Source organism: Salvelinus fontinalis, chromosome 3 (genome assembly GCF_029448725.1).
Source record: "Salvelinus fontinalis isolate EN_2023a chromosome 3, ASM2944872v1, whole genome shotgun sequence".
Classification (NCBI taxonomy): Eukaryota; Metazoa; Chordata; class Actinopteri; order Salmoniformes; family Salmonidae; genus Salvelinus; species Salvelinus fontinalis.
Genome location: NC_074667.1, coordinates 7,791,154 through 7,800,916, shown reverse-complemented (window position 1 = coordinate 7,800,916; position 9,763 = coordinate 7,791,154).

The window sequence follows — 9,763 nt, the reverse complement described above, 5'->3', positions numbered from 1 at the left end:
TTAAAGAAACAAACTATGACGTAACCATACATTTTGGCATATAGAACTGTACATTTATGTGAAGTTCGTGATGGCAAGAAAATCTGTCAATTTTAAACATTGCTTCAATCTGCTTTTGATTTCAGAAACTCAAAGTTGATTTTGGCTCCATAAATGTCGAAAGTGGTTTGTATTTAACTATGGCGAGGTGCTAAATAGGATGATACATTAGCAAACAGGAAGATATTTTGGGCTCAGTCTATCTTTAGGTGATGCTTTCCTGGTTCCTAACCACCAGGAGTGGCATGACATGCAGGACCATAAAGGACTGCTGCATTTAATCCTTAAACTGATAGAAAAAAATGACAGCTTTTTTGATAGAAAAAAATGACATTTTTCTCCTCTATTGCAGCCAGCTTCATTATAGAAACACCAAGAATCTCCAATTGACTAGACCTAGAGGAAAGCGTGCTATGGTAATCTGAGACGGCTAGCAGTTGTAAAATGAACGGTTCAAAACTAATGTACAGGAAGTGTTATGTGATTGATACTGAAGGCTCTATTCAATCTGTATCGCTAAAGTGTTACAAATAGAGTCATTTCCTATTGTGACGACATCTGCAGCATTTACCACGAATGCAGTCTACGCCAACGCGGGAACAATGCTTTTAAATTTGACGAAACACTGAATTTACGCGATGGGGATTGAAATGACACTATCGACTGAAAAACCACGGATGACCGGCTGAAATGCCACATACGACCGGCTCGAGTGCCACTGTCAGATAAGTAATCTTCTGTCAAGTATACTTTCATTAATTTTCACACAAAGAAGATAGCATATTTTGAGCATTTGTCAGACAGTCATAATCAATAATTTAATGTTAATGACAGGATATAACTTCATGCATCAAAGCATTTGGGCCAGAAGTCTACAACCAATTAATTTGAGAAACCATGTCCCCAGGATTATGAAAAGAGAGCCAACACTTTCCCAGGGACATTGGAGAAAAGGAACAGGGTAAGTTACAGACTAGGTCATGATACACCTCGTCACCATATTAACTGGCCCTAGCCTATTCAACTAGGGCCTATATTAAAGTCACCCAGACTAGTCATTCAAAATAGCATGGTCCCTGGTTGACACCCTAGCATTCGATACGCCAGGAAAGAGACAGTACAGACATATTTGTAAATCAGCTAGTATAAAAGGTCTTGGTCTTGACTATCTTTATCATGCAGAACCTTATCGATCTCATCTCACAATTCCAACATCTACACCTGTGGTGAGGGAGAGGAGATGGACTGGGTATGGTCAGTTACCAGAAGTGTACACACACACACACAGGGTGGAATGGACAGGACGTGAAATGGCTTTTTCTGTTATAACAGATTGATCAAGAAATGGGAGTGACCTGCTGCCAGGAAGAGGAACACAATGAGGAAATGGACTGGGTATGATGATGACACATTTGTTTGCATCATTTCCAATCCCCCATATATACTGAACTCAAATATAAATGCAACAATTTCAAAGATTTTACTGAGTTAAAGTTAATAGAAGGATTTCAGTAAATTGAAATACACTGCTCAAAAAAATAAAGGGAACACTTAAACAACACAATGTAACTCCAAGTCAATCACACTTCTGTGAAATCAAACTTTCCACTTAGGAAGCAACACCGATTGACAATAAATTTCACATGCTGTTGTGCAAATGGAATAGACAAAAGGTGGAAATTATAGGCAATTAGCAAGACACCCCCAATAAAGGAGTGGTTCTGCAGGTGGTGACCACAGACCACTTCTCAGTTCCTATGCTTCCTGGCTGATGTTTTGGTCACTTTTGAATGCTGGCAGTGCTTTCACTCTAGTGGTAGCATGAGACGGAGTCTACAACCCACACAAGTGGCTCAGGTAGTGCAGCTCATCCAGGATGAAACATCAATGCGAGCTGTGGCAAAAAGGTTTGCTGTGTCTGTCAGCGTAGTGTCCAGAGCATGGAGGCGCTACCAGGAGACAGGCCAGTACATCAGGAGATGTGGAGGAGGCCGTAGGAGGGCAACAACCCAGCAGCAGGACCGCTACCTCCGCCTTTGTGCAAGGAGGAGCACTGCCAGAGCCCTGCAAAATGACCTCCAGCAGGCCACAAATGTGCATGTGTCTGCTCAAACGGTCAGAAACAGACTCCATGAGGGTGGTATGAGGGCCCGCTCGCCAGAGGTAGCCTGACTGCCATTAGGTACCGAGATGAGATCCACAGACCCCTTGTGAGACCATATGCTGACACATGCACATTTGTGGCCTGCTGGAGGTCATTTTGCAGGGCTCTGGCACTGCTCCTCCTTGCACAAAGGCGGAGGTAGCGGTCCTGCTGCTGGGTTGTTGCCCTCCTACGGCCTCCTCCACATCTCCTGATGTACTGGCCTGTCTCCTGGTAGCGCCTCCATGCTCTGGACACTACGCTGACAGACACAGCAAACCTTCTTGCCACAGCTCGCATTGATGTGCCATCCTGGATGAGCTGCACTACCTGAGCCACTTGTGTGGGTTGTAGACTCCGTCTCATGCTACCACTAGAGTGAAAGCACCGCCAGCATTCAAAAGTGACCAAAACATCCGCCAGGAAGCATAGGAACTGAGAAGTGGTTTGTGGTCACCACCTGCAGAACCACTCCTTTATTGGGGGTGTCTTGCTAATTGCCTATAATTTCCACCTTTTGTCTATTCCATTTGCACAACAGCATGTGAAATTTATTGTCAATCAGTGTTGCTTCCTAAGTGGACAGTTTGATTTCAAAAAAGTGTGATTGACTTTGAGTTACATTGTGTTGTTTAAGTGTTCCCTTTATTTTTTTGAGCAGTGTACATTCATTAGGCCATAATCTATGGATTTCACGACTGGGCAGGGGCGCAGCCATATTTTTGTTCAGTATATATTTTCTGTAAATATATACAGTACCAGTCAAACGTTTGGAAACACCTACTCATTCCAGGGTTTTTCTATATTTTTTACTATTTTCTACATTGTAGAAAATAGTTTGTGGCTGTCCATGGTACTGGTGTGTGCGTGTGTGTGTGTGTGTAGAGAAATGCCAATGACATCCTCCTCTCTTGACTATGTCATACACTACAAGCTTTTAGTTTTTGTTGTCCTAGTCTACTTGGCTTCAACACTTGCTCGCTAGCCTAACTTCCTTTCATGGGAAACTATGCGCCAGGCCTGCGCCAGGCCAGTTAACATTAGCCTACTACATCTAGCCACATATTGAACATCAATCCACTTGGGTCAGGGGCACAATGTATGAATTTATGGTTGGATCAGACTTACCATTAGAATCATTGGCCAGTATGGATAATTTAGTAAAACCTCAAGTCCAAATCCTCATCACCATCCATGGCTAATTTAGTAAAGGGAGGATTTTAGCCATCTAGTCACCGGAGGACAACGACACAACAAGATGCAAATATTAAAGTTTTTTTTCCTGTAAATTACGTTCTACTTTTGATGTGATTGGTGTGAAGCCAAATCCAAACTAGCTTCCTTTAACACTTTTTTTGGTGCGCCAGGACCAATCACCGTTGAGCTCCGCTGATTGGTTTAGTATTTTATTTGTTTTTTTTATCAAGGGACACAATGCTTGCTGAGTCCCTAGCATTCAATGATACTCTTTCTGCTTTCTCCTGTGAGATACATTCAGCCCCTTGTGAATTGAAGGAAAATTATGCAATACAGAGAGACTGACTGACCTTCATGTCTTAAAGTAATGATGGACTGTTCTTGACATAATATGAACTTGGCCTTTACCAAATAGGGCTATCTTCTGTATACCACCCCTACCTTGTCACAACACAACTGATTTGCTTAAACGCATTAAGGAGGAAAGAAATTCCACAAATTAACAGGAACACCTGTTAACAGGCATACCTTCCAGGTGACTACCTTGTGAAGCTGGTTGAGAGAATGCCAAGAGTGTGCAAAGCTGTCATCAAGGCAAAGGTTGGCAACTTTTTTTTGCTTACTACATGATTCCATATATTCTACAATGTAGAAAATAGTAAAAATAAAGAAAAACCCTGGAATGACTGATACTGGAATGACTGGTAATATATATATATACACTGCTCAAAAAAATAAAGGGAACACTTAAACAACACAATGTAACTCCAAGTCAATCACACTTCTGTGAAATCAAACTGTCCACTTAGGAAGCAACACTGATTGACAATAAATTTCACATGCTGTTATGCAAATGGAATAAACAAAAGGTGGAAATTATAGGCAATTAGCAAGACACCCCCAATAAAGGAATGGTCTCGCAGGTGGTGACCACAGACCACTTCTCAGTTCTTATGCTTCCTGGCTGATGTTTTGGTCACTTTTGAATGCTGGCGGTGCTTTCACTCTAGTGGTAGCATGAGACGGAGTCTACAACCCACACAAGTGGCTCAGGTAGTGCAGTTCATCCAGGATGGCACATCAATGCGAGCTGTGGCAAAAAGGTTTGCTATGTCTGTCAGCGGAGTGTTCAGAGCATGGAGGCGCTACCAGGAGACAGGCCAGTACTTCAGGAGACATGGAGGAGGCCGTAGGAGGGCAACAACCCAGCAGCAGGACCGCTACCTCCGCCTTTGTGCAAGGAGGTGCACTGCCAGAGCCCTGCAAAATGACCTCCAGCAGGCCACAAATGTGCATGTGTCAGCATATGGTCTCACGGCCTCCCGGGTGGCGCAGTGGTCTAGGGCACTGCATCGGCTCTGCGCCCAGGCTCTGTCGCAGCCGGCCGCAACCGGGAGGTCCGTGGGGCGACGCACAATTGGCGTAGCGTCGTCCGGGTTAGGGAGGGTTTGGCCGGTAGGGATATCCTTGTCTCAGTATGTAAAATGTAAAAAATGTAATAAAATGTATGCACTCTACTGTAAGTCGCTCTGGATAAGAGCGTCTGCTAAATGACTAAAATGTAATGTAAAATGTAAAGCACCGCCAGCATTCAAAAGTGACCAAAACATCAGCCTGGAAGCATAGGAACTGAGAAGTGGTCTGTGGTCACCACCTGCAGAACCATTCCTATATTGGGGGTGTCTTGCTAATTGCCTAAATTTCCACCTTTTGTCTATTCCATTTGCACAACAGCATGTGAAATTTATTGTCAATCAGTGTTGCTTCCTAAGTGGACAGTTTGATTTCACAGAAGTGTGATTGACTTGGAGTTACATTGTGTTGTCTAAGTGTTCCCTTTATTTTTTTGAGCAGTGTATATATATATGTGTGTGTTTTTTAGGTGAATTTTGTATATTTTTTGTTAGAATGTTTTTTTCTTGGTAATCATGAGTACACGCCACTGAAAATGCATTATCCTCATGATTGCTGTAATGAAAAAGTCTGCCCTGCCTTGTGCCTGTTTCTCTGGGGCCTGCTGATGTGATGAGCAAGGCACTCTCCTCAACCCAAGCGCTAGAAAAATGTGTTCTGATTGTATAACATTTCAAAGGAAAAACACGGCTTTGGAAGCTTTGTCTTCTTGTTCCCTTCGAAGAGAGGAGAGTCTGCATTTAATATGATTATTTGTACATAACCATGGGAATTAAGTTTCACTTTTAGTTCTTGTAAGTAGGCAGTATTTCCCTCATATGACGTGGCTGGCTTGTGTAAAGCCTGTGCTGGCTGGAGCATAAATACCTGTGCACTACAAGTTTGAGCAGGTGATCTCCTTATTGTCACTGGTAAGTAACATTTTTTACTGGCTTAGCTTGTTTCTTGCATTATGCCAAATTATACAAATGTGATCTGTAAAGTTATGTTGCTTACAGTTGCTTACATTGCTTATGGATTCGAGACAATTAAACGGATATGGCTCAATAAAATTGTTTATAACTTCAAAGAGTGTCTGGATAAGAGAGTCTGCTAAATGACTAACATTTTAAATGTAAAATGTTATATGCTCTACAGAGTGGTGCTAGAGAGGAGGATATACACAAACAAAATATGTATTTGGTTAGACAACTGACACAGACAACATTACTGTGTAACCAGAAAGGGAGTGGCGCCATGAGCCATGACCATTCAAATCCAGGCTTCTAGGAAATATGACCTATATTAATTACAATATGAGTGAAACATTCTTCCTTCCAATTAACAAAAAAAATACAAAAAATATTGAAAAGCAGTAGACCACTGATTGGCCAGCTCATTCTCCTCAGGAGGATCACATCATCCTCTATGATGAAAGCAATACTTTTTGAAACGTCTGTTTGAGATGCAAGTTTGAGGTGGGGTTTTTGAAGAGCTTTTTTTTTCTCTTTGGCCACAAATAGGAGGATAGGATGAGTCAACATTATTTGGGTATAATTTAACAGAATATTAACTTTTAAAAGTGAGATTTTCACTGGCCAGTTACTTTAATGTCTGCGTCGTTGAGTTGTTTGAAAAAAAGGGGATAACAAAATAATACACTAGGTTAGGCCTCGATGAGAATGGCATTTTCTCTACATTGCAGCTTCAGTGGACAACATCAAGAAGCTCCTACAACACCTTGAAGAAAATAACACCATTTGCAGCTAAATCACGATGGTAATCTGTGGCAGTTCACCGTTGGAGAAAGATCAATTCAATATTCATGAATTTTCAGGGAGTTATTTCGATTTTCTGAATGTGCTTAAACTAATGTAAAAAACAACTTTTCAAGTGAAAATTATATAGTTGATGATGTATTGAGTTACACTAATGTTTATATGACTCTTCTCCTCTCCTTTTTGAGTGTCTCTCACTCACCTCTGGCCGAAAGGGAGCGAACAGGCTGTATGCTGCCTTACAACATACAAACCAAAACCAACCTAATCCGTGGGTCAGTGACGCGGCCCATGGTATAATTACAGTCAACACCAGTCGTGGGTCAGTGACGCGGCCCATGTCCAGAACAGTCAGCTTTCTCTTCTCTTCCGTCTTCTCATATAAATTACATACGTTTTGTGCACTTATTGCAAGAAATTGTATATCTATTCATAAAGTAGGCTATTACCTTGTATTTGTAAAATCAAGTAACATTCTACAATTTAATTTAATTGATAAGACGTCAAATGTTTCCTTTATATAAGTTATGTATGGAAACATTTGAGGGCTAAAGTCAATTACTAACTATTATGAATAATTTCCCCAGAATTATGAAGTGACAGATGGTGTTTCCCCTGCACCAAATGACAATGTGGATGGAGTAAGTTGTATACAATAATATGTCATACACATTTTCTCACCATGGCTCTGTCCACATCAGCATGCTTTCTCCATCTGAACATTTACAGTTTAAAGCCAACAAGAACTACACTCAACACTAGTTCAAAATGAACAGTAATATTCTTTACCTTTGAGTAGGCTATGTCGGACCAGATAAATCTGTCATATTAAAAGTAATACCACGTTCAAGTGAAGCAGATAGGGTGTACTTCAATCCACCAAACACAATATTTTATGAAGATTTTGGATATTTTCTCATCTTTCAGGATTTTACAGATCTCATCAAAAACTTCCACCATCTGAACATGTATGGAGATGAAAAGATGGACTGGGTACGTGGCTGATTATTCTTCATTAGTGTAAACATGCCACACACACAAGCGCGCCAAAGGGTGTGGTTATGGAAACTATGTGACAAGCCGTTGTTATCTTGTCTGTCTAAACAGGCTGATCAGGAAGTGGGAGTGACCTGTTGCCAGGAGGACGAGCACAATGTGGAAATGGACTGGGTATGTCACTGGTCCTCCTATGTCAAAAATGTCAGAGCTAAAGGGATTTATACTGTACATCACGTGTCTGCACATTTGTAGTACTTGCACTAACAGCTTTGGGGACAATCACTCACTTCTTCAAATATTTGAGCAAACATATGGTGCAAACACTGTCATCTGGGTGTCTTTACAGATCACCTCAAGAAATCCCAGCTTCTGCATCTGGAGAGAAAGAAAAGATGAAGACAGCCTTTAAATGAAGACAGCTTTTAAAATATTCATTAGCTACCCATCTGTTGGGTGGCTTGGTCATCAAAACATTGGCCTAGTTCACACTCCTGTTGTACAACGCATCTCACACACCAGCTGTGATACAATTTAAAGATCCTTTTAAAGAGTTTGTCTCCACACAAACAAATTGGCAATAGTTGTGTAAAGAACAGTTGTATCACCTCAGTGTGAACTAGGCCACTGTAGCCTAAATATGGCATTGGTACCCTCTTAGGGTTTTGTAAATACTGTACAGTAGGACATATGCTTATACAATCTAGATTTACATGTAAATATGTTGAGTATCTATTTATTTTCTCACTCATCTGTCATTTGTTGGCCTCTTTAATATTCTGGTGAGTGGTATAGGTGTAGCCAAAGAGGTAAGGGTAGATGTACTTTTCTGAGGAGAATTAGCTCCACAAAAATACATCCAAGGACTAATGGGAAGAGTGAATGTTGTGGGGTAATATATACACTGAGTGTACAAAACATTAAGAACAGCTGTTTGTATCAAGAACTTCAACGCTGCTGGGTTTTTCCATGCAAAAAAATGTCCCGTGTGTATCAAGAATGGTCCACTGCCCCAAATGACATTCAGCCACACAACTGTTGGAAGCATTGGAGTCAACATGGGCTAGCATCTCTGTGGAATGCTTTCGACGCCATGTAGAGTCCATGCCCCGATGAATTGACGGTGTTCTGAAGGAAAAAGGGGGGAACTCAGTATTATGAATGTGTCCCTAATGTTTTGTACACTCAGTGTATATATTACCCCACAACATTCACTCTTCCCATTAGTCCTTGGATGTATTTTTGTGGAGCTAATTCTCCTCAGAATAGTACATCTGCTGTCTATTTGTTTGTCAATATTTATGTGTTCAGTGTCTTGTCTCCTTGTCAAATGAGTGTCGGTCAATTTAGTTGTATTTCTGTATCACATGAAGTTATCCTTTGAACAAGGAAAGGGTGGTGCCTAGTGGGGGTGGATGGGTAAAATAAATCAACACAAACTATGAAGTACTGATATTCATTGATTTGCATAAAATGACTCTGACTGTAAATTACATTCTTATTGGCATTGATTTTTTGTTGATTTTATTTGACAATTTAACCACTGTGGTTCTCTTGGAAATACACGAAAACAAAATATACACAAGATTATAGCATATATAAAATACATCTCATCAGTAAGGAGGAAACAGTAAAAGGAATAAAATAGATGATCAAGTAGCATTCATTGATACAATTATACTTTCTTTTAGCATGTGCAGTTTTAAAGCATGTTGCCCATAAACTTTTAAGGTTTATCTTAAAACTAGCGTAGGATGGATTTTATATACACTACCGTTCAAAAGTTTGGGGCCGCTTAGAAATGTCCTTGTTTTTGTTGTACGAGATCTTCAGTTTCTTGGCAACTTCTCACATGGAATAGCATCCATTTCTCAGAATAAGAATAGACTGACGAGTTTTGGAAGAAAGTTATTTGTTTCTGGCCATTTTGAGCCTGTAATCTAACTCACAAATGCTGATGCTCCAGATACTCAACTAGTCTAAAGAAGGCCAGTTTTATTGCTTCTTTAATCAGAACAACAGTTTTCAGCTGTGCTAACATAATTGCAAACAGGTTTTCTAATGATCAATTAGCCTTTTAAAATGATAAACTTGGATTAGCTAACACAACGTGCCATTGGAACAAAGGAGTGATGGCTGCTGATAATGGGCCTCTGTACGCCTATGTCGATATTCCATTAAAAAATGACCAGTTTCCAGCTACAATAGTCATTTACAG